This window comes from Acomys russatus, chromosome 5 (assembly GCF_903995435.1).
Source record: "Acomys russatus chromosome 5, mAcoRus1.1, whole genome shotgun sequence".
Lineage (NCBI taxonomy): Eukaryota > Metazoa > Chordata > Mammalia > Rodentia > Muridae > Acomys > Acomys russatus.
The window spans coordinates 61,071,443-61,091,933 of NC_067141.1; the positions used below are offsets into that span (position 1 = coordinate 61,071,443).

The 20,491-nt window shown below is 49.0% G+C and overlaps 1 pseudogene; it reads left to right on the top strand.

Moving 5' to 3' along the window:
* The first annotated feature begins 3,775 nt into the window (after positions 1–3,775).
* Positions 3,776–4,251, top strand: LOC127190093 (coiled-coil-helix-coiled-coil-helix domain-containing protein 2-like; annotated as a pseudogene).
* Positions 4,252–20,491: the final 16,240 nt, after the last annotated feature.

Genomic DNA, 20,491 nt, shown 5'->3' on the forward strand with positions numbered 1-20,491 from the left:
AGGTGGCAGGTGCTCAGTAAACATTAGTTTAAAGAAAATTATTATTATCCTTTCCTTCTTGGCGAGGTCCAGAGTGCATGGGCGCCTTTTGGTGTGTAATCTGTGTGGCCAGGACTGTGGAAATGGGGCAGCTATCCCCTAAACGGCCATTGACCTGAAGATGCTGAGTCTAAAGTGTATTAGTTGCTATTTTTAAAGACTTATTTTAATGACCTCATTGGTCAGGAGTTCAGAAGCAGCTCAGAGTGGTGGCTCTGACTCAAGATCTCTTATGAGGTCAAGATCAACTGTGCATCAGGGCTATGGCCATCCCAAGGCTTGTTTGAGGCTGGAGGCTCTGATTCTAAGCTTACTTGTATGGCCATTGATCAGGCAACATGGAAACAGCTCACGGAAACAAACCCAGAACTTGGAAGGAAGTGAGTGTGGAAGGAGTGCGGTCCTTTTCTTTGCTTGCTCTAGAGCTGCTAAGCAACACTAGAGACCAATCAGTAAGTCCAGGTCATCTCCAGGGCAGGGGACCTTTCTGTGCCTGGATGCTCTGTGTCTGGATGCCCTGTGCTGGAAACTGTTGTACACTGTTTCTGATCCTCACTCCTAAATCACGAGCTACTTTGCTTCTGCCAGTGAGACCATAGTGGTTCAGAGAGGCTGAGGATCTGCCCAAGGCCACACAGCAGAGATATCTGAGGTAGTGTCTGGTCCTTGGGGCTTGCCTTACTTGCCCTGGGCCATTTCCCACTCCAGCTGAGCCGTGTCTAAGGCATCTTGGCTCTGAAAGACACAGGACCAGCTGGGGGAAGCACAGGGCTTCCTTGATTGTAGATAGAAATAACATAGGAAGCTCAAGGGACAGGAAACAGGGCAATGACCGGAGGGAGCTCCTCTTACTCCTAGTCTTTCATTTATTTTCTGCTTCTTTTTCTGCTTCTACCTGCAGGACGGCTGCAAGGTAAGGGGAGGACAGTATAGGAGGTATGTACTCTATTTGTTATTATTAGGATGGGTCAAGTCACTTGGATTGGTAGCAGGCTGCCTATCCTTGGGAGGATTGTGTATTTTTAAAAAGCCATGTCCCCTTTTCAGTCTGGGGCCTCCCAGGCTGTGGACGGAGGCCAGGACCAAAAGCCTCAGGACAGGAGGCCCCTGAGTGGGGCAGGATTCAGGCCAGACAACCGTCTGCCGTGCCCTGTCAACTCCCACCCTCTTCCTTTATCTCTTCCTAGGCTCAGGGTGCTCTTCAAGGAGTTCCCAAAGCCTTTTGTTTACCTTTCCAAAGGATGGTGCATAGATGTCCAAGCACTTCCCCAGATTTGCCAGCAGAGGGAGCAGATGCTGTGTCTGGGAACTGGGAGGTTCCAGGAGAGGCTTTCCAGCTGAGGCGGTCCTGTCCAGGAAGCCCTTCAGCCCAGATGCTTGCTGGAGTGCGGAAATATTTTAACAGCCCATCCGTCTGTCTGTCCGTCCATCCGTCCGTCCGTCCGTCCGTCCATCGTGTGTACAGGTCAGAGATGAGACAGTTCTCTCTTTCTGCCGTGTAGGTTCCAGAGATTGAACTCACCATAAGGCTTAAAAGCAAGTGTGGCTAATGCACTGAGTCATCTTTCTGGCCTAATTCTTATTCACACTGGGTCTCATGTCCCCTAGGTTGGCTTTGAACATTCTGATCCTGTGGTTACCAGTGTGTACCATCATCTTGGCTTTATGTGGTGTTTGGGGTGAAACTTGGGGCTTCGTGTATGCTAGGCAAGTTCTCTCTATACCGCTGAACTATATTCCAGCTGTGGGATGGGGGTGATTGGAACACAGATGGCCAGGGTGGGAACAGCATCCCAGAAAGGACCAATTTTTGCTCCTCGAGATAAGAAAGGAGGGAAGTGATGGCATTTCCAGGACTGGTGACTTCGGATCTCTGCCCATGGCTTCTGTGGAATCCAGAGGAGGAACAGAGGCCACTGAAGCAAACATCTTTGAGTGTCTACTGTCTGCCAGGTTTGTGTCACACGGCAGGACATGGCAGGCAGGCGTGGTCTCTCACAGGGCTGTCGTTCTAGTGGGAGCGGTGCAGAGGTGGCACATGAAATGGGGTTTTATTGCAAGCAGAACGTGAGGAACTGAAGGACAGAGAGAGTCAGCATCAGGTCATTTGTGCCTCCATTTGTTTCCCTCGATGAGGAGGCTGAGGTGGAGCAAGGCAGTGGGTTTGTGGGTGGGAACTGCCTAAAACACAACATCAGGCTCCCATCCTCATCATAGGCAGTGATGGCAACAGGGGAGACTTGGGGTCCATTACACACCTGCAGTCAGCCACAGGCAAACCCACTGGAGGCCCTGGAGGAGCAGAGCAACTCTGTCACTTAACCAACTGTGTGACAGAACCAAAGGGACTCAGCTCTATTATCTACTTAAAAGTTGGTTTGTGTGTGTGTGTGTGTGTTTTGTTTGTTGTTGTTTAAGACAAGGTCTCACGTAGCTCAGGCTGGCTTCAAGCTCAGTACGTACCAGAAGATGGCCTTGGATTTTTGATCTTCTATCTGCTAGAATTGCAGGAGTCTACCACACATCTGATTTATCCGCTGCTGAGGACTGAGCTAAGGGCTTTATGCATGCGAGGTGAACCTGTGCTACACCCACAGCCCCCTTTGACTTTATTCTTTAAATCCAGGAGTGTGTTGTACTATAGTTTAGGGACACAAACTGCACCTGAAGTCAGTTGAGTGGTTCTGAACATACTCTACATCAGTGGTTCTCAACCTGTGTGTCATGATCCCCTTGGGAGCTGAATGACCCCTTCACAAGGGTCACCTGTGAGACACAGATATTTTCATTATGATTCATCAGTGTAGCAAAATTACAGTTATAAAGTAGTAATGAAATAATTTTATGGTTGGGGGGTCACTATACATGAGGAACTGTATTAAAGGGTCACAGCATTAGGAAGGCTGAGAACCACTGGCCTATGTTCACTCATGGGAAGCAAGCAGTATGCCTTTCAGTAAGCATGTGGATAAACTAAAGTATGTTCATGCAGAGAAATATTATTCAGCAAGAAAAAAGAAAATGACTTATTACCCACGAAGAGCCATAGAAGAAACCAAAAGGCCACATACTGGAAAAGACAAAACCATGGAGATAGAAAACAGGTTGCCAAGGTTGGTAGGGGTGTAGAGAGTGAAAAGGTCAGGCACAGTTCTTTTAGGGAAGCGAAACCATTCTATATAACACTGTCAAGGTGGACAGATGTCACCATGTATTTGTCAAAACTCATAGGGTACAAAAAATCACAGGGCAGAGTCCTAATGTGAACTTTAGGTTTACATTACAGTGTATTCACACTGGATCATGAATTACTAGCCACAAGACACTGAGGCAAGATGTTCATATAAGGGCAACCCGGAGCATTCAAGTTTTCTATAATGCCCGGAGCATTCAAGTTTTCTATAATCTTAGATTCCAAATCTATTTGTTTTAAAATGCCACATTTAATTAAGACCTGAAATGACAAAGGCTCTCCCAGAAATGGCAGCAGCCTTTGAATTAACTGTCATCACAAAGACTATAGTGCTCATTAAAGACTGAGTAGTGAGAAGGTGTGAATTGGAAGCTGGTGTGAAAGCCTAGCCACAAATACTGGCAGTGGAACAATGAATGGCTTTTCAGGCCAGGGGTATTTCACGGTGATACAATTCAATTGTGATAAGAAAACCTAGGTTGATTTCTGGGCTGTTTCCTGATGTCTTAAAATTCACTGCCAGGAGGTTATTAGTAACGTAGGATGCAGTGTGGAAGCAGAAGCTGCACTTCCTGGGTGGCCCCTCTGGTCAGCCCCACCCCCCCAGCCATGCTCCTCAAATGAGGGCTGCTCCCAGCAGAGCACCTGCAGCTCAGCCTCCAGCAGCAGCTGCACCATCTGCAGTCGGCTCACCTGCAGCTGCACCCCGGCAGTCAGGCCTGATGGCCCAGATGGCAACCACTGCAGCAGGTGTGGCTGTGGGCTCTGTGGCGGGGCACACCCTAGGTCATGGCATCACTGGGGGCTTCCGTGGAGGAGGTAACGCTGAGCCCACAAAGCCTGACATCACTTACCAGGAGCCTCAGGCATCCCAGCTGCTGGACCAGCAATCTCGTGGGCCTTGCTCCCTTGAGATCAAGCAGTTTCTGGAGTGTGCCCAGAACCAGAGTGATGCCAAGCTCTGTGAGGGTTTCAACAAGGTTCTGTGGCAGTGCAGAATTGCAAATGGCTTAATCTAATGAAGAAATTCAAACTGAAGAAATGTAAATTGGCTTTACATAATTGATAGTGCAAGTATGGATGCTTATTTCTAAAGCTCCATTGCTTCAGAGCGGCCATGAAAGAGTCTAACCACAGATGTTCACCGAGGCTTGTAGTGGCTGGCCTTCTTGAACTCACTATTGTGTTTTGTGAGTTAATATACATAAAGTGGTTTCTCCGTTGGTAGGCAGCTTGCCTAGCATGGCCTTGCTCCCCAGTGCTAGGTGTCCGAGTGTTCGCCTGTAATTTTAACACTCAGAAAGGCAGAGACTGAAGGACCAGAAGTTCAAGGTTTTATGGTGAGTCTGAGGCTAACTGAGATGCATGAGACCTTATCTTAAAAAATTGGGGTTGTGGGGTTGGAGAGACAGCTCAGCGGTCTTCCAGAGGTCCTGAGTTCAATTCCCGCAACCACGTGGTGGCTCACAACCATCTAGAATGTGATCTGATGCCCTCTTCTGGCCTGTGGGTATATATGCAGGCATAGCACAGTATATAATAATTTAAAAATTGGGCTGGAGCTGGGCACAATGGCGCACACATATAATCCCAGCACTTGGGAGGCAAAGGCAGGCAGATCTCTGTGGGTTCAAGGCCAGCCTCGTCTACAAAGTGAGGCCAGGAAAGCCAAGGCTACACAGAGAAACCCTGTCTTGAAATCCCCCACCAATGGGGCTGGGGAGATGGCTCAGCAGTTAAGAGTATTGGCTACTCTGTCAGAGGACCCCAGTTTGGTTTCCAGCACCCATATGTTGCCTCACAACTGCCTGTAATTTTGGTTCCAGAGGATCTGATGCTGTCTTCTAGATTTCATGGGCACTAGGTGAACATGTGGCACAGACGTATACATGTAGGCAAACACCCATATACATAAAAATTAAATTAAAAGGTCCCTGCTAGGATTTTCCCATTGGTTAGTACTATGATGGTTCGCTGCACCACACTGGGGCCACTCCTGCCAATGTCTTCCCTCAGTGTGACAAGGAACATCGCAGCTCACTTCTCAAGACCTTTTAGCACACAGGAAGAAGAGTTACAACATTTCCCACATCTTTAAAACATTTTAAAAAATTTAATTGACTTTCTTCAAGTATTTGGGGGGCAGGGGAGATGGGTCAGTGGTTAGTAGTATACACAGTTCCTACAGAGCACCTGAGTTTAGTTCCCAGCATCCACATTTACGACTTATAATCACTTATAACTCCAGCTCCAGGGAAAGTGTGAGAGGTTTAAAACTTTTAAAACTAAATAATTTAAAACAAGTATTTTATATTTGTTCATACCAAAATTGGACAGGAAGTACAGAGGCTCCCACATGCTCTCTCCCTCCTATTTCCCCCGCCTCCCCCCCATTCTGTGTCCCATGCCAGAGCGGTACATCTGTTATAACTGAGGAATCGGAGTTGGTGTATCATCAGCATCTAAGTCCATAGTCTACACCTGGCTTACTTAGTGCTGTCCATTATATGGGTTTGGACAAAGGGATGAGGGTGTGCCCCACACTATGACGCCATGCAGAAAGCTCACTGTCCTTCAAATCCCTGTCCCAGTCACTTACCCTCTATGCCCCTATGTGGTCTTCTCCATGAATTTGCCTTTTTCAGAAGTTGATTTTGCTGGAACCACACAGTTAAAAGGCCAGTTGTGGACCGGGCATAGTGGTACACATCTTCAACCCTAGAACTTGGGAGACAGAGACAGGCTGAGCTCTGTGAGTTCCCAGCAAGCTTAGTCTATACAACAGGTTCCAGGTGAGCCAGGGCTACATACCAAGAGCCTGAATTTTAAAAACGAGAAAATTAAAAACCTATTTATTATTGCTGCATGTGTGTGCTCGTATGTGAGTGTACTACAGCATTTGTGTGGAAGTCAGAGGCAACTTCCAGACATTGGTCTTTGCCTTGCACTTTGGGATCAAGGGATGGATCCAATGGTACACTATAGTTTCCAGTTCTGTTAGCATTATCAAGCTTGGATTTACAGTTATTTGAATGCAGTAATCATAGTTGTTTTTGCAATTTATACCTGATAACACCAGTGTTTGTGTACGTTTTGGTCTGCTTATTCTGTCTGTTGCGTTTGATTTGATTTTTTAAAAAAAGATGTTTATTTATTATTATGTGTAGTGCTCTGCCTGCATGTACACCTGCAGGCCAGAAGAGGGCATCAGATCACATTACAGATGGCTGTGAGCCACCATGTGGTTGCTGGGAATTGAACTCAGGACCCCTGGAAGAGCAGTCAGTGCTTTTAACCTCTGAGCCATCTCTCAGCCCATTTGTTTTGTTTTATAGACAGGGCCCAGCCTGGCCTCAATTTGCCATGTAGTGGAGGATATCCTTGGCCTTCTGGTCCTCCTGCCTCTAGCTCTGGAGTACTGGGATTTACAGGTATGCACCACCTTATGTGGTGTTGGGGATCAAACCCAGGTCTTTTTGGGGTGCATGCCAGGCAACTATCCTACCAACTGAGCTACATGCCCAGCCCTATCTGCCATCTCTTATTGTAGATTTCAGAATAATACCTTGATACCTAGGGTTCAACACCCAGAGAATATTTGTATTTTCTTCAGCTGTGATTCGATTTCGGGGCTGGATGGTTGAGAGGGAGAATCCAGAGGATGGGGCTGTCTGCGGCTGGCTGGATCCAGTGTGGCCCTCTCCCTGCTCACTGCGCCCCCATTCTCACACACACACACACACACACACACACACACACACACACACACACACACACACACACGCAGGCTCCGCTCCATGCAGGGTCTGGGTTTGCAGCACCCTTCCTTCACCTGGGGCTTCACTTCTTTCCCTCCAGCCCTGAAAGGACCCAAAGTGCAGCCCTGCTCTGGTGTTTCCAAGGTCAGCAAATGCCCTTGCGATGAATGAAGACAGCCCGACAGCTCAACGCTCTTTGCACAGGTCTCAACCTAGGAATGTCTCGGTGGCTTGTGGTTTTTGGCACTTTCAAGATAATGTTTGTCTAATTTCTTTTGCTTCCCCTCCTTTCATTGTCCTCAACGGAGAACTGGCCTGAATTAACTTGTCTGACTGAGTTTATAGGCAGAATGAGCATCTGTGGCCACGTCTTCCTGAAATAACCTTCCTAGCCTCATCCCGCTGTTGGAGGCTTGCTGTTATCAGATGGGTCGGTGTTGGCTAAGGCCAAGGCTGGCCCAGGCTTTGTCACCTCACAGTCATTCTGTTGGTCCTAGCTGTCCTCTTGTCACAGGCAGTGACAGCCGAGGAGGAGTGGGAGGTTTGGTCTCAGTGCATCCCTCGCCCCTGGTGAGGGAGTCCCTTCCCAGCTAAGCCTTCAGCCTTTGTGTCTTTAAATAGTTTACATGCAGCGTGGGATGAAGAATGTGCTCTCCCACGATCATCTAAAAGGATGCCTGTGAAAACTCCCATCATGTGGCCTGACAGATTTAGATGCCCACAAATGTTTGATGAATATTAATCCAGAGCAGTTACATGGCTCTACCAATTTAGTTGTAAATATTAGAATGGTCCCCCAGGGATGGAAGTGGCAGAAGATGCCCCCCCTTCCCTCCCTTCTGAAGGAGGAGTGCAGGGCTAAGATGTGACTACACTCCATCAGGGTCTCCTGCAGCCTGGCTTCTCCTCCACCCTGGGTGCCCCACCTTCCCATCCAAGATGCTGCCCATGCTGTGCCTGTGTTACAGGCAGTAGCAGGAGGAAGGAAGGGAAATCTCACTGTCCTCCCATGCCAGGAGACACCCTGGAGGTCCTGCAGAACAAACCAGCTCAATCTCTTGGGCCAGGTCTTAACCCACAGCTCACTTGGGGCTGCCAGGGACGTAGAGGGACACAGAGGGATGTAGAGGGACATAGAGGATGGCACCTTTAAACTGAGCAGCACTGGGCAGTCTGTCGGATTCTTTTTTTCTGAGGAAAAGGAACATCAGCAGTGAGTCAATTGAAATATCTTTCCTCATTGGACTTCCCTTCCTCACCCATGGACATCGATGGAGGGGTGCTATTAGCATTTTGAGTGGTGCATTCTTTGCTGTGCAGTGCTGCTCTATGCCATATAGGATTCCTGTCATCCCTGGCCCTGCCTGTTAAGTAACAGTCACGTCTCTAAGCATTGTGATCATCCCTAGGGACATGGCATCACTCATGTCTAGCCTCCCCTGCCCCTAGGTGACAATACTTCTTCCTGCTGAGAAGCCACGGGCCCAGATGATTCTAGAGCCTTCCACCAGTGGCTTTCTGTGCTACTCTGGATTCTGTGGTGCCTGAGTTTCAGTGTTTTTATCTGTCATATGGGTGTGGGTGTGGGTAGGGGAGAGAGGATGGGAGTGCAAACGTCTACAGGAGCCCTCCCTGGAGCCAGAGGGGGAGAGCATCACAGTGGAGTTAAAGAACAGGACACTAGTGGATCTCCTAGTGGAGAAAGAGAAAGGATGGAAAGAAGAGGCCAAGACAGTTTTCCAAGAAATAGGGGGCAGGGGGAGGGCGTAAACTCAGAACACCTGGTCTTAGCACAGCTTCCCTGCTCCTTCCCAGGGTCCTTCACGGTGCCCTTGTGTGAGGGATGAAGGAGAAAGCTGGCAGTGCTGGCCTTCATCTGTCATGATGCCCTCATTAGTGGCTCCCATGTCCATTGGCGGGACCTCATCAGTGGGGCCACCTGACCTTTGGGGTGGCAGACACTCTACCTGGCAGACCTGATCAAAGAACTGGGGCAAGGAAGCCTTGAGACCTGGGCCAGTGCCCACGGATTGGTTCTGCCTCCTCTCTGGCAGGTCTCAGCCCCTACCAGGGTGGGGAGCAGTTAGACGGATCATGGTGGGGAGCAGTTAGATGGATCATGCTGTGCTAACTCAGGAGACACTGATGGAGCCGGGGAAACATTTGTGAGTCATGAGACTTACGCTGCCTGGATCCAAAGCTGGTTCTTACACACTTCTTAATGGTGTGAACATTTGACCCATTGTTTGACCTTCCTGTCTTGTTTGTTTGCCCTTCTGCAAAATAGAGATAATAATAGATGATTTTCACGGGGTCAGCATGAGCTGTAAATGGGACACCACTGGCAGGTTAGGAAGAACAGTGACTGATGCAAAACTGATGCTGGCTTTCAGGAAATGCCAGCCACCAATGCTTTGAAGTAAGACCTCTCCTCTTGGTTCTAGCCTCTGGAGTCTCTGTACATATAATGCGGCTTACAGGGTTTATGGGGTTTGCCTGAGGTTCCATAGACAAGGGAACAGGCCAGGATGGTTGCTCTGCCCAGAGAAGGTGGCATCTCTGGGCCATGAGAGTTATGGAGGCAGTGGAGGGGAAGAGTTTGCCATGCTGAAAGCTTCAGCAAATTTACTACGGCTGGTGGTCTGGTAGGACGAGGACTGTGAATAATCTGTGAGGAAGACGGAGTGTGATGAACTGGACGATGGCCCAACTGAAGCCATATAGCAAGCGGAGCCGAGAGGGACTCCACTCAGAGAGGGCACCTGAGCCTCAGCCTGCCTCAACTATGCCCATCATAGGTTGAGAATGCAGAGCCACTCCCCAGCCACCTGCCCTGGTGTCAACATGGATGCTGACATGGACACAAGGTTACTCTATTAGATTTTTAGCTTTCTACTATACATGTGAAGGTATGCTGGGAGCTGTGGGGACAGAGGTGTCTCCCCCTCAAGTGGAATGTTCCAAGCAGCTACTCAGGTCACCAGGGCTGGGGGCTGGGGTGGGGGTGGGGGTGGGGATGGGGGAATGGGGGTTTAGAAGGCCAACCAGCAGCACACTGTCTACTCATGGTTACTGCAGGGGCTCATACACAGTGTGAATGAAGTGGGTCTGTTGGCTTCCAAGCACACAGCAAGGTCCACAGAGTCCCTGGTGAAGACCATCCATCTCCCCCAGGGTATCTCTTCTTGTCTGCCCTCATTCAGCGAGACTGGGTACAGGGAGGGAGAGGAAGGACTGTGGCTGGGGACAATGGGATATTTGGGTTGACATATTGGATCTGGGGTTTGGAGGCCCAGCGTTGGTTCTAGAATGCATTATTGCTGAGTGTTGTTGTTGTTGTTGTTTTAAGATTTATTTATTTAGTAAGTATACAGTGCTTTGCTTGCATGCACACCAGAAGAGGGCGCCAGATCTCATTATAGATGGTTGTGAGCCACCATGTGGTTGCTGGGAATTGAACTCAGGACCTTTGGAAGAGCAGGCGGTGCTCTTAACCTCTGAGCCATCTCTCCAGCCCTGCTGAGTGTTTTTAAGGAACATGATGGTAGCAGTGACCGTTAGGTGTCAATGAACAGTGGGTGTGAGTTAGTAATGATAATCACCACTTCTTACAGCACTGCTAAGTGCCAGATGCTCACGTGCCATCTACAAGTCCTCATTCACGCTCCCTAGCAACCCTATGAGGAAGGTACCATTTTGAAAAGGAACCACTGCACCAAGAAAATGGTGTGTGACTTTTTCTGCTATGTAGCAGGTCCACAGGGGAGCTGGGACTGCATTCTGCCCTGTGGCTCTCTAACTTCTCTCTCTCTCTCTCTCTCTCTCTCTCTCTCTCTCTCTCTCTCACTTTATCTAATATTTATTTATTTATTATGTACACAGTGCTCTGCCTGCATGTACCTCTGCAGGCCAGAAGAGGGCATCATATCACATTACAAATGGTTGTGAGCCACGGTGTGGTTGCTGGGAATTGAACTCAGGACCTCTGGAAGAGCAGCCAGTGCTCTTAACCTCTGAGCCATCTCTCCAGCCCTCTAACTTCTCTTTGCTCATTGGTGTTATAGTGATTTTTAAGTACTCTGATCTGGGCTATGTCAGAGTGACAGAAGCAGCTGGATGGGGGATGTGACAGGCGTTTCAAGCTCGCTCCACCATTCAATCCACCAGGGTCCGTAGAGTCTGTGGTTCTGCATCAGCGCCTCTTCCACAGACCAGAGACAGAGCATCAAGCAGCACAGCTCCTGCTCTGGAATCTGGACAGCAGCACAGAGTCCTGGGGACAGGCGGTCACCAGGTCCTAGAATAAGCAAGTCCAGAGTTTCTGGGAGTGCTCAATGCTCGCGGGAAAATGAGGGGGCCGGCAGGCCGAAGTTGGTTTCACATGGATTGGAAAACAGGAGCCATCATGACTGGAGTTGAAGCCTGTTGACACTAAGGAGCAGACTGTGTAAAAAAAAAAAAAAAAAAAAAAAAAAAAAATCCTTACAAATGAGGGCTGGGGAGGTGTGACAGGTGACACAGCAAGAGGAAGAGAGGGCTGTCATAAGAGATTTAATCAGGCGGGGCCCAGGCTAGGCGTCTCGTGGGCACTGGCTGGAAGCTTGAATTCTATTCTCAGGGCAGTGGGAGCTGTGGAGTATAACGGTGTTGGTGGGTACTAGAGCAACAGTGGCTGAAATAAACAAAAGCTCGCTTTTTTCACTTGAGAAGGCGGGAGCTGCGTGGCTGTTGAGTCTGTTTCAGTACCCTGTGGGACTGTCCTCTGAGCTTTCTGTTTCTCTTGTACACACAGCTGAAGGAGCCGTAAGTATTCTGTCTCTACTCAAGGCAATGCCTGCTTGCCACTTAGCTAGAGTGGCTTACCACTCCCGCAAGGATGCCTGGCAGAGGAAGCAGTGTGGGAAAGGGGGATTTTGCTGAGGAAGGCAGGGTTGGGGGGAAGTGAGGCGCTCAGCAGGGTTTTATACTTTAAGCCACCTAGCTGCAGCCAGGCACTCAGGTCTCTATGCCCCTTCTGTACCTGTCTGATTGAGTTGGCATTTGGCAAACTGGCCCACAGACAAAAATTCAGCTACCACCTAGTTTTGTGTGGCTTGAGAGCTAAGAATAGATTTCACATTTTGAGTGCAGAATGCAAAAACAAGACTGCTTAGACCTTCATCTAGGACACTTGCTCCATTTTACTTCGGGCCTGCGAAACCTAAAGTATTCACTCTCTGGCTCTTTGTAGGAAAAGCTGACTGGCCCCTGGCCTGCATTAATTGGGTTGGCTCAGACTGAAGAAGACAGTGTGTCCAAGTGTGAAACCCTCCTTGTCACCACTGACCTGTTTCTCTAGCGTTTTAAGTACCCACCGGTTGTTGGACACAGGAGCCTACCACCCATTGTAAGCCCACCCTCTGCAGTGTTCAGCCCAGTCAGATGAGGAGGGAGGGAGGGAGGGCAGGGGGAGGACTTGTTAATGCTATCAGGGCACTGTTCACTGGAACAAGTGATTTATTTAGCATCTAAATTTTAAATGGTGCCTGTGCTTCCCAGGAAACTGTCTGGCTTAGAAAATTACCTATAATAAATGCATGTAATAAATCCACTCTTTTGAACCAAAAGGAAGGTACCCAAGTTTTCTATGAAAAAAAAAAATCAGTTCCTCCTCATCCTTGCTAAATACATGTTGTGTAAATAATTAAAAACAATGGTTTGAATGGATGTTAAATTATCAGCTTGCCAAAATGCAATCAGGGCTCTTATTTTCACAATTAATCATGTGGAAAAAAATTCTGTTGTTGGCTTCTCCCTAGAGAGTGAGTTCCCTTCTCTGCACCTAGATGATCCTGGATCCGCAGTCCTGGCTCAGTCCAGTGAGCTGAGGGGCTTTGCTGGGTCGGGGCAGGAGACATTTGGAGAGGTCATCCTGGTATTCAGGCCTTTCAACTGTTAGAACTGGTTTTGGGGTGTCCTTTGCTTCCTCACTTACTACTGGGGGTGCTCTGCAGTGGTTTTCACACTGTCCCCAAGGCCACCCTACTCTAAGACTCTCCAGGTTCTCACTCAGTTTGTGTTTGTTTAGTGACCAGGAGTTACATATGCTAAGAAGCAGTCAGCTTTGGTCCTGTTGTCAAGAGAGCCAAGTGTCTAAAAGCACCCAAGAGGCTTTTGGGGTGCAGGACCTACTGGGCAGGGCGTGGGGGAGGTACTCATGGGGCCGCTGGGGATTGGGTGCTTCCCTCTAGGGAGTGCCATTTACAAATTCTTCAAGCCAAGTGGTAACCCCTATAGATGAGTTCTGTATCTGGGTTTCTGGCACCCCATGGCCCACTCTGAGGCTGTGTCTGTGCTGGGGAGGAACACCCTGACATCATGCCATGTCACCCCACCTGTCTAAAGATCACATTGAATAATTTCCCTCCTTCCTGTTGCCTGCACCACACCTCCTAATTTAAGAGCAGAATTCATTAGCACCTGCTTCACACTCTCTAGGTAGTCAAGCACCGGGACAAATCCTTGGAGCCATTACTGCATCACTTTGCAGAGATGCTTGCCCTCAGTCTGGGCATGCAATAGCTGTGCATAGGGCTATCAGTCAGCCAAGGATACATTAGGAGAGTGAGGGACACAGGGTCCCTTCTTGTCTTTGAATGCTAGTGTGTGAACATGGGATTTATCATAGGCTCTTGTGATCGTGTTGGATAAAGCCAAAACAATGTCAGAGAAGATGAACCGTGCCTGACATTTAAAAAAATTAATTAATTAATTAATTAATTAATATTCTGCCTGAGTGTGTGCCTGCATGCCAGAAGAGGGCACCAGATCTCATTATAGATGGTTGTAAGCCACCATGTGGTTGCTGGGAATTGAACTTTGGAAGAACAGAAAGTGCTCTTAATCTTTGAGGCATCTCTCCAGCCCTTCTGATTTTATTGAACCACTGAATTTACATAACCTGGAAGTCTCTCACCTCCACACTTTATCTTTGTTAAAATAAAGTTTTTAAGTTTTATTTATGAAATGTTATTGCTTACGCACATGTGTGCATGCTTGTGATGTGGGGGTGGGGCATGTTGCCACTGTGCTTGTGTGGAGGTTAGGTGGTAACTTCATGGTGTCAGTTCTCTCCTGCATTTTTATATGGAGTCTGGCGACTGAACCCAGGATGTCAGGCTGTGTCATCAGGTGGCAAGTGCCTTTACTTGATAAACCATCTCACTGGCCCCTCCACACTTCTTACAAGAACTAATAAGTGCGATTTATTATGTGAGTGATTTCTAGCAGCCCAAAGCTTGCCCTACACGCTTGTCCTTAAAGAGCTCTCAGGGTCACTGAAGAATCAAGGAGCACACCCAGGTACCACGAGGTCGCCGCATGGCAGGAGTGGACAGTTCGGCGTCAACCACATCTTGGGAAAGGAGAATGACGTCAGCAGGAGGGAGGGGAGACCCAAGTTTGTGGGTCACAGAGAAGGCAAACTGCCAAATAAAGGCCCATGGGTGATTATTCCTGAGACACGAGCCACTGGAGGGACCCTGGCTGCAGCCACATGTCTACCATGTGTCCCTAGCCAGCTGAAGCAGTCTCTTCCCTTTGTGCGTCCAGCCTAACTCACAGTGAGAAACTCGGGCAAAGAGTTTTCTTCAGTAAGGTAGGGAGGTGGTAAAGTGCTTGGTACCCAGGTGTGAGGACCCAGAACCCGTGTAAAAAGCCGAACATGGCGGTCCATAACTATAACCCCAGCTTTGGGAGAGGAAAGGGTACAGACAGATAGATTTCTGAAGTTCATTGGCCAGCTGGCTTAACTGAATGGATGAGCCTTGGGTTCCATAGAGACCCTGTTTTAAAAACTAGTGATGGAAGAGCTGCAGAGAGGGCACAGCTGTTAGGAGTGCGTGGGGCTCTTGTTGAGTTTGGTTCTAGTACCAATGTCAGGCAGCTCACAACTGCCTGTAAGTCCAGATCCCTGACACCCTCTTCTGGCTCCGGTGGTCAGCTGTGTATGTGTGTGTGTGTGTGTGTGTGTGTGTATACACATGATTCAAAATAAAAGTATTTTAAAAGGTGGACAGTGATCAAAGAAAGACATTCTGCATCTACCTTAGACCTCTACACACACACACACGCACACATGCACACACGCACACGTGCATACATATACACATGTACACAAATATGTACACATGTACCCATGCATCCAGAGACACACACACACATGCACGTACCTGTACACACAACAGGGTCTTGCTTTTGCTGCTCCTTGCTTGTGCTGTTATGTGGCTCTGGGTTTAGGGCTCAGCTCGACCCCAGAACACAGACTTTCTGCCTTCAGATTGATCCTGAGCTAGTCCCCAGACTTCTCCCTGTCTGTGAGTTTGGACTTCCTGGTCTTGCATCTCTGGAGACACCATTTGGACCTCCTCTTGCACACTGTGAGGACAAACCCTCTGTGCTGGTAGCTTGGCATGACCAGGGATTCTCCCAGCTCTGCCCCACTGTATGCCAGCAAGAGCACGGACATGCTTCGAGCCTGCGACCAGTGAGATCGGGGACTGAAACGTCATGTCTGATGTTAATTCATGGGGATTTCACACGTGCTGGCTTAAACAGGTCACTGGGATATGCAGTGTTCAAAGTGGCTTGCTGTCAGGAAAGCAGGCCCAGACCTGCCATGGCTGCCCGGTAACCAGTGCATAGACCACAGCTGCAGATAGCAACAAGGCCTCCGTAGAGCTTTGGCGTTGACACAGCATCTTTCTCCTCCTTCCCTCTTCTGCTCACCTCCCTCCTTCCTCTCCCTCTTCCTGTGTGTGTGCACATGTGGAGGCCAGAGGTCTATGTGGAGTGTCTTCCTTTGCCACTTTCTTTTTTGTTCACAATTTAACTACTTAGTTTTGTGTGCCTGTGAGTCATGGTATACTTGTGCAGGTCAGAGGACAACTTGGAGTCAGTTGCTATCTTCCACCGTTTAGGTCCCAGGTCAGCCGTGGCCAGTGTCTTTACTCACTGGCCCTCTACCTTTTGAGATTAGGTTTTACCTCACTGAATCTTGGAACTTATCAGTTTAACTAGGCTGGCCGGCCCTGGCCAGAAAGCCCCAGGGATCTGCCTGTTTCTACCTCCTCAGTGTTGGGATTATGCACATGCAACATTCTGCCTGACTTTTTACATGGGCTGTGGATCCAAATCTTGGTCCTCAGGCATGATCGGCAAGTGCTCTCCTGTTGGAGCTGGCTCCTAAGCCTCACCTTCATGCATCTTGACTTGCGGATCTGCAGAAGGCTCTTCCCAGTCCCTCTTCCATGCTGCTATATTCTTTGTATATCCAGATGAAATTTACATAAAGCCCACGAATCTTTAAATGTACCATGTAATTTAGGACTTTTTCTATATGGAGACATCCATATGAGTACCATCAGGATTAGGCTGGGGAACATTTTCATCGTTCTGGAACCTTCCTCATACCCCTTGCCAGCAGCTGCTGGCCCCTGCCTCCCATTAGCCCAGCTTGCCCCAGGAAATCTTCACCGTGGTATGGGTCACTCAGCACAGGCTCACTTCTTTCCTGATCAGTTTCAGACATGCTTGCATCCTCATATGCTTTCAACGGACCAGGCTCCTCTCTGATGCACATCACTCCTAACAGTGTGTCTGCTCTCCAAGATGGGCAGAACCCTTACATACGGCTCCTCTGGCCCCCTTGGGCCTTTTCTCCAGGTGTGGCCGTGTGGCTCTGCTCACTCTTGCTTCTGTGACTCTTGGAGTCGGCACAGGTGGAAGTCTGGACAAAGGTTGAGAAGTGGCCTGACAGAGAACAAACAGAGAGGGTGGGAGTGGGGGTGGGGAATCATAGGATCAAAGTGGACCAAACTGGAGACTCAAGGGAGTCTGCAGTATTTGTGGTGCTCGTAGACAGTCCAGGGATGACTTCTGAAAGTACCTGAGGCCAGGGCATGGTGAATTAGACATTAGCCTTGACCTCGAGGATGGGAGGTGAGGCAACATTGGACCTTATTGACTGACCAGGCTGGTCTCAGGCACAGTCCTCACTCCCCACAAAGTGTCCCTCCCACCTACTCCCTGACAGTATGTTTTAATTTTCTTGGGAGCCCTGTGGCCTAAGGATGACACAGCACCTTGTGTTCCATGAGGCTTGCGATCCAGACTAGACTGCAGCAGACGCTGTGGGGCAGGATCCCCAGGTAGTGTCCAAATCATGCAAGTACAGCAAGTACCAAGAGGAAGCTGGGGTTTAGAGGTTTGGGTCAAATGTAAACCATGTTTCTAGGGCAAAGTTGAGGACCTGACTCCACCATCTGCGTTCCTGATGGAGCCTTGTTCTGAGCACCTCCCTTTGGCACCCGCCCACCTCCAGGCAAAGGGCGTGAGAACCACCTTCTCCAGGCTTCCGGCCCCTGCACCTGGAGGAAAGGTCACGGTTGCCTTTGCCAAGTCTCATCATCTCCTGGAGTCTTTGAACTGCTACCCAGGCAGGGGGCCAACTCCTGGGTGGGACAGTGGCAGCTGGCAGGTAAGGGCCATCTTGCCTCTTTCTCAGCCAGGTGGCTTGACAGTTGCTGGGCTCTGGCCAGGAGGCCGGACTCATAGCTCTGTGCTTGGAGAGAGGGGGACTTGGAGGCTTGTGCGAAGGGTGAGTGCTTTCCCGAGTTGGAGGGGCCAAGACAGAGTGAGGGGTCTTGGGCTATTGCTGTGGGAACTTCAGCTATGAGAGTGGGGGTGATGAGGCACATAGGAGAGGGGGCTATCAGGGAGGGGTCTGAAGAGTGGGGGAGTACATAGGAAGTGCCCCCCTCTAGTGTTGGGGATCAACTCAAGGCCTACCATATATTCGAGCTACACATCCGGTTTCAGGAGGCACGAATTCTTAGAGTGGTAAAGTGAACTCAGGCCTTAAAGTGACCCTGAAAGTGGATGTCATCCCTGAGAGCTTAGTGCTCAGGAAGCAGAATGCAGGGGCCCCTGAGCCTCTGGGTGTTGGCTGTTGTCTGTCCCACACAGAAAAGTGCTGGGCCTGACGGTAGAGGAGGAGAGACTAGAGTGGACATCTGAGGACACTCAGAGAAGATTCTAGGTTCTCAACTTGACCATCCTGCAAGTCCCTAGGCAGCTTTAGACTTTTATCATGTCCTTGTTCTAAGCATTGAGATTCCAACTAAGTATTCTGGGGTGCAGCCTGGTTGCTGCGGTTTTTGAAGCTGCCAGGGGATTTGAATGCACAGTGGTATTTGCAAACTTCCAACTCCCCCCCCCTTTTTAAAAGACGTATTTATTTTAATACGTGGGAATGCTTGCCTGTGTGTGTGTATGTGCACTGCACGCATGCCTAGTGCCCATGGAGGCCAGAAGCAGGCACTGGATACTCTGAAACTAGAGTCACAGGCAGCTGTGAGCCACAGTGTGGATGCCAGGAGCTGAGCCTGGTAGCTCCTCTGCAAGAGCAGCAGATTCTTTTAGCCTTAAAGCCCCCTCTCCAGCCTCAGACCTCAGTCTTGAAGGATCAGGGTGGGGGTGTGCTTCCCTGGTTTTCCCTTCTTGGCTTTTGACTGAGGCCTCACAAGCCTAACAGAGATGTCTGTGGCAGAGCCATGGGACAGACCACACAGAGGAGGATATCTGTGGCAGAGCCACGGAACACACTACACAGAGGAGGGAACTGGAGCACAGAAGGAAGCTGACATTCAACTTCTCTGTTTATGCCTGCTGAGCCTTGTTTGTTACCTAAGAGTTGACCCTAAGGAGCCCACAGCCTCAGGCTCAGTTGACAGACAGGTGCCCAAGTCTGCTAGGCTGAGGACATTACAGGCATCCTACAGCTGGGACACAGCGGAGCCTTGCCTGTTGTGCACTTGTGATAAGTTGATAAGAAATGAAAGTCAGGACTGCTGCCCACAGACTTGACTCACAGACCACTTTTTTCTATCATTAATTCTTTAATAGTATATATTAGCTATACACAATGGGTTTCATATGATGCTTTCATAACGTGTGTATGGTGCGTTTTGATTATGTCCATTCCATTTCTCTTTTTTGCCCATCTTCTTTTTTTCCTCACTTCTGCTATTCTACTGTCATGAAGGTTTTTGGCTTAATGGTCCAATGAGTTTCATTAGAGTTATGTACAGGAGCATGGTTGAGGTTAATTAGAGTTTGGGCACTTTGCCAGTGGCTACACCACTGAAGAAATGTCTCTCCCTTTCCAGCAACCACTGAGTTTGCACAATTCTCAGGGAGGACCATGGATTCATGAACCCCCTCACAACACCATTACAGGATGCTGGGCTTGGGGAGGCAATTTGTGCAGGTAATCATGGTCGCTATGGCTTGAAGGATGCTGCAGTAATGTCACGTCCAGAAGTCAGTGTTCCTACCACTCCCCTGTCCTCCCATCTGCTCTTACATTCTTTTGCGTCCCCTGTTCTGTGATTCAGTCTGAGCTGGGAAGGGGGTGATATAAGTTGTCCTTTTATGACTGAGCATTCAACCACCTGAGGACATGTCTAAAGTCAGCTCCTGGCAAATCAACATGCACTCCCACGGATGTATGTCCTCACACACACACACACATGTGCACACATGCCAAAGTTCTACTAATGAGCTTATTACATCAAATGAAAGAGCAACAAGAAGCAATAGACACAGGAGACTGTTCAGTCATTATGCTAGAGTGTGGCTGACAGAGAGACTTGGTAGGGAGCCAACCCAGCATCCTGAAAGATGTCAAAGCACACAAGAACAGACCACCGAGGCTTCTGGAGAGAGGCGGGGCATTTAAGGTGAGGCTAGGAGGGTGCTCAGAGTTCTACATAAGTTATGTGAAATAACTGTCATTCTGGCTTCCAAAGCAGGTGACACTGCTGAGTGGCTTTTTGCTGTGGCAGCGAAAGTCTGTTTTATTTTTGCTGATGTGGGTTTTTGCTTTCATAGGGAGGTTCCCGCAGAGGCAGTGGGCAGGAGGAGAGCACTGGGTTTGGCTGGGACACTTGATCCAGTTCATTCTGGCTACTTCCAAGCTGGCTTGGATAAGGGGCTTTGCTTCTGAGTTCTGCAGTCATCTGGATGTGTATAGGGGGGGGGGGCAGGGCTTCTTCTGGCCATGAATGAGGGAAGGGACTGGATTTACCCTCCATATGGCAACATTTAAAAAACAAGCAGACAGCATTCTTGGGGTAACGGTTCTCAAGATACAGGACCCAAGATTCTTGACCTCAGAGTGTTATGATTGTCCCTGCTTACTGCTTGTCACAGAGAAGGAAACAGGCTAGGAGAGAAATGGGAGGGTACCACTGTGATGTCCTTATACAGTGTGAAAAGTGCGAAAGAAAGCTGTGCAGACCACAAAGCAGTAAGTAAACCAGCAGAGGTCTAAGTGATCAGCCGGGGGAGGCCATTGAAAATAGCCTTAGAAGAGGCAGAAGCTGGGACTAGAAACGGGAAGCAATCAGTAAAACAACGGTAATCAGTAAAACTGCAAACCTAGCCACAGCAAGGGAAGGCG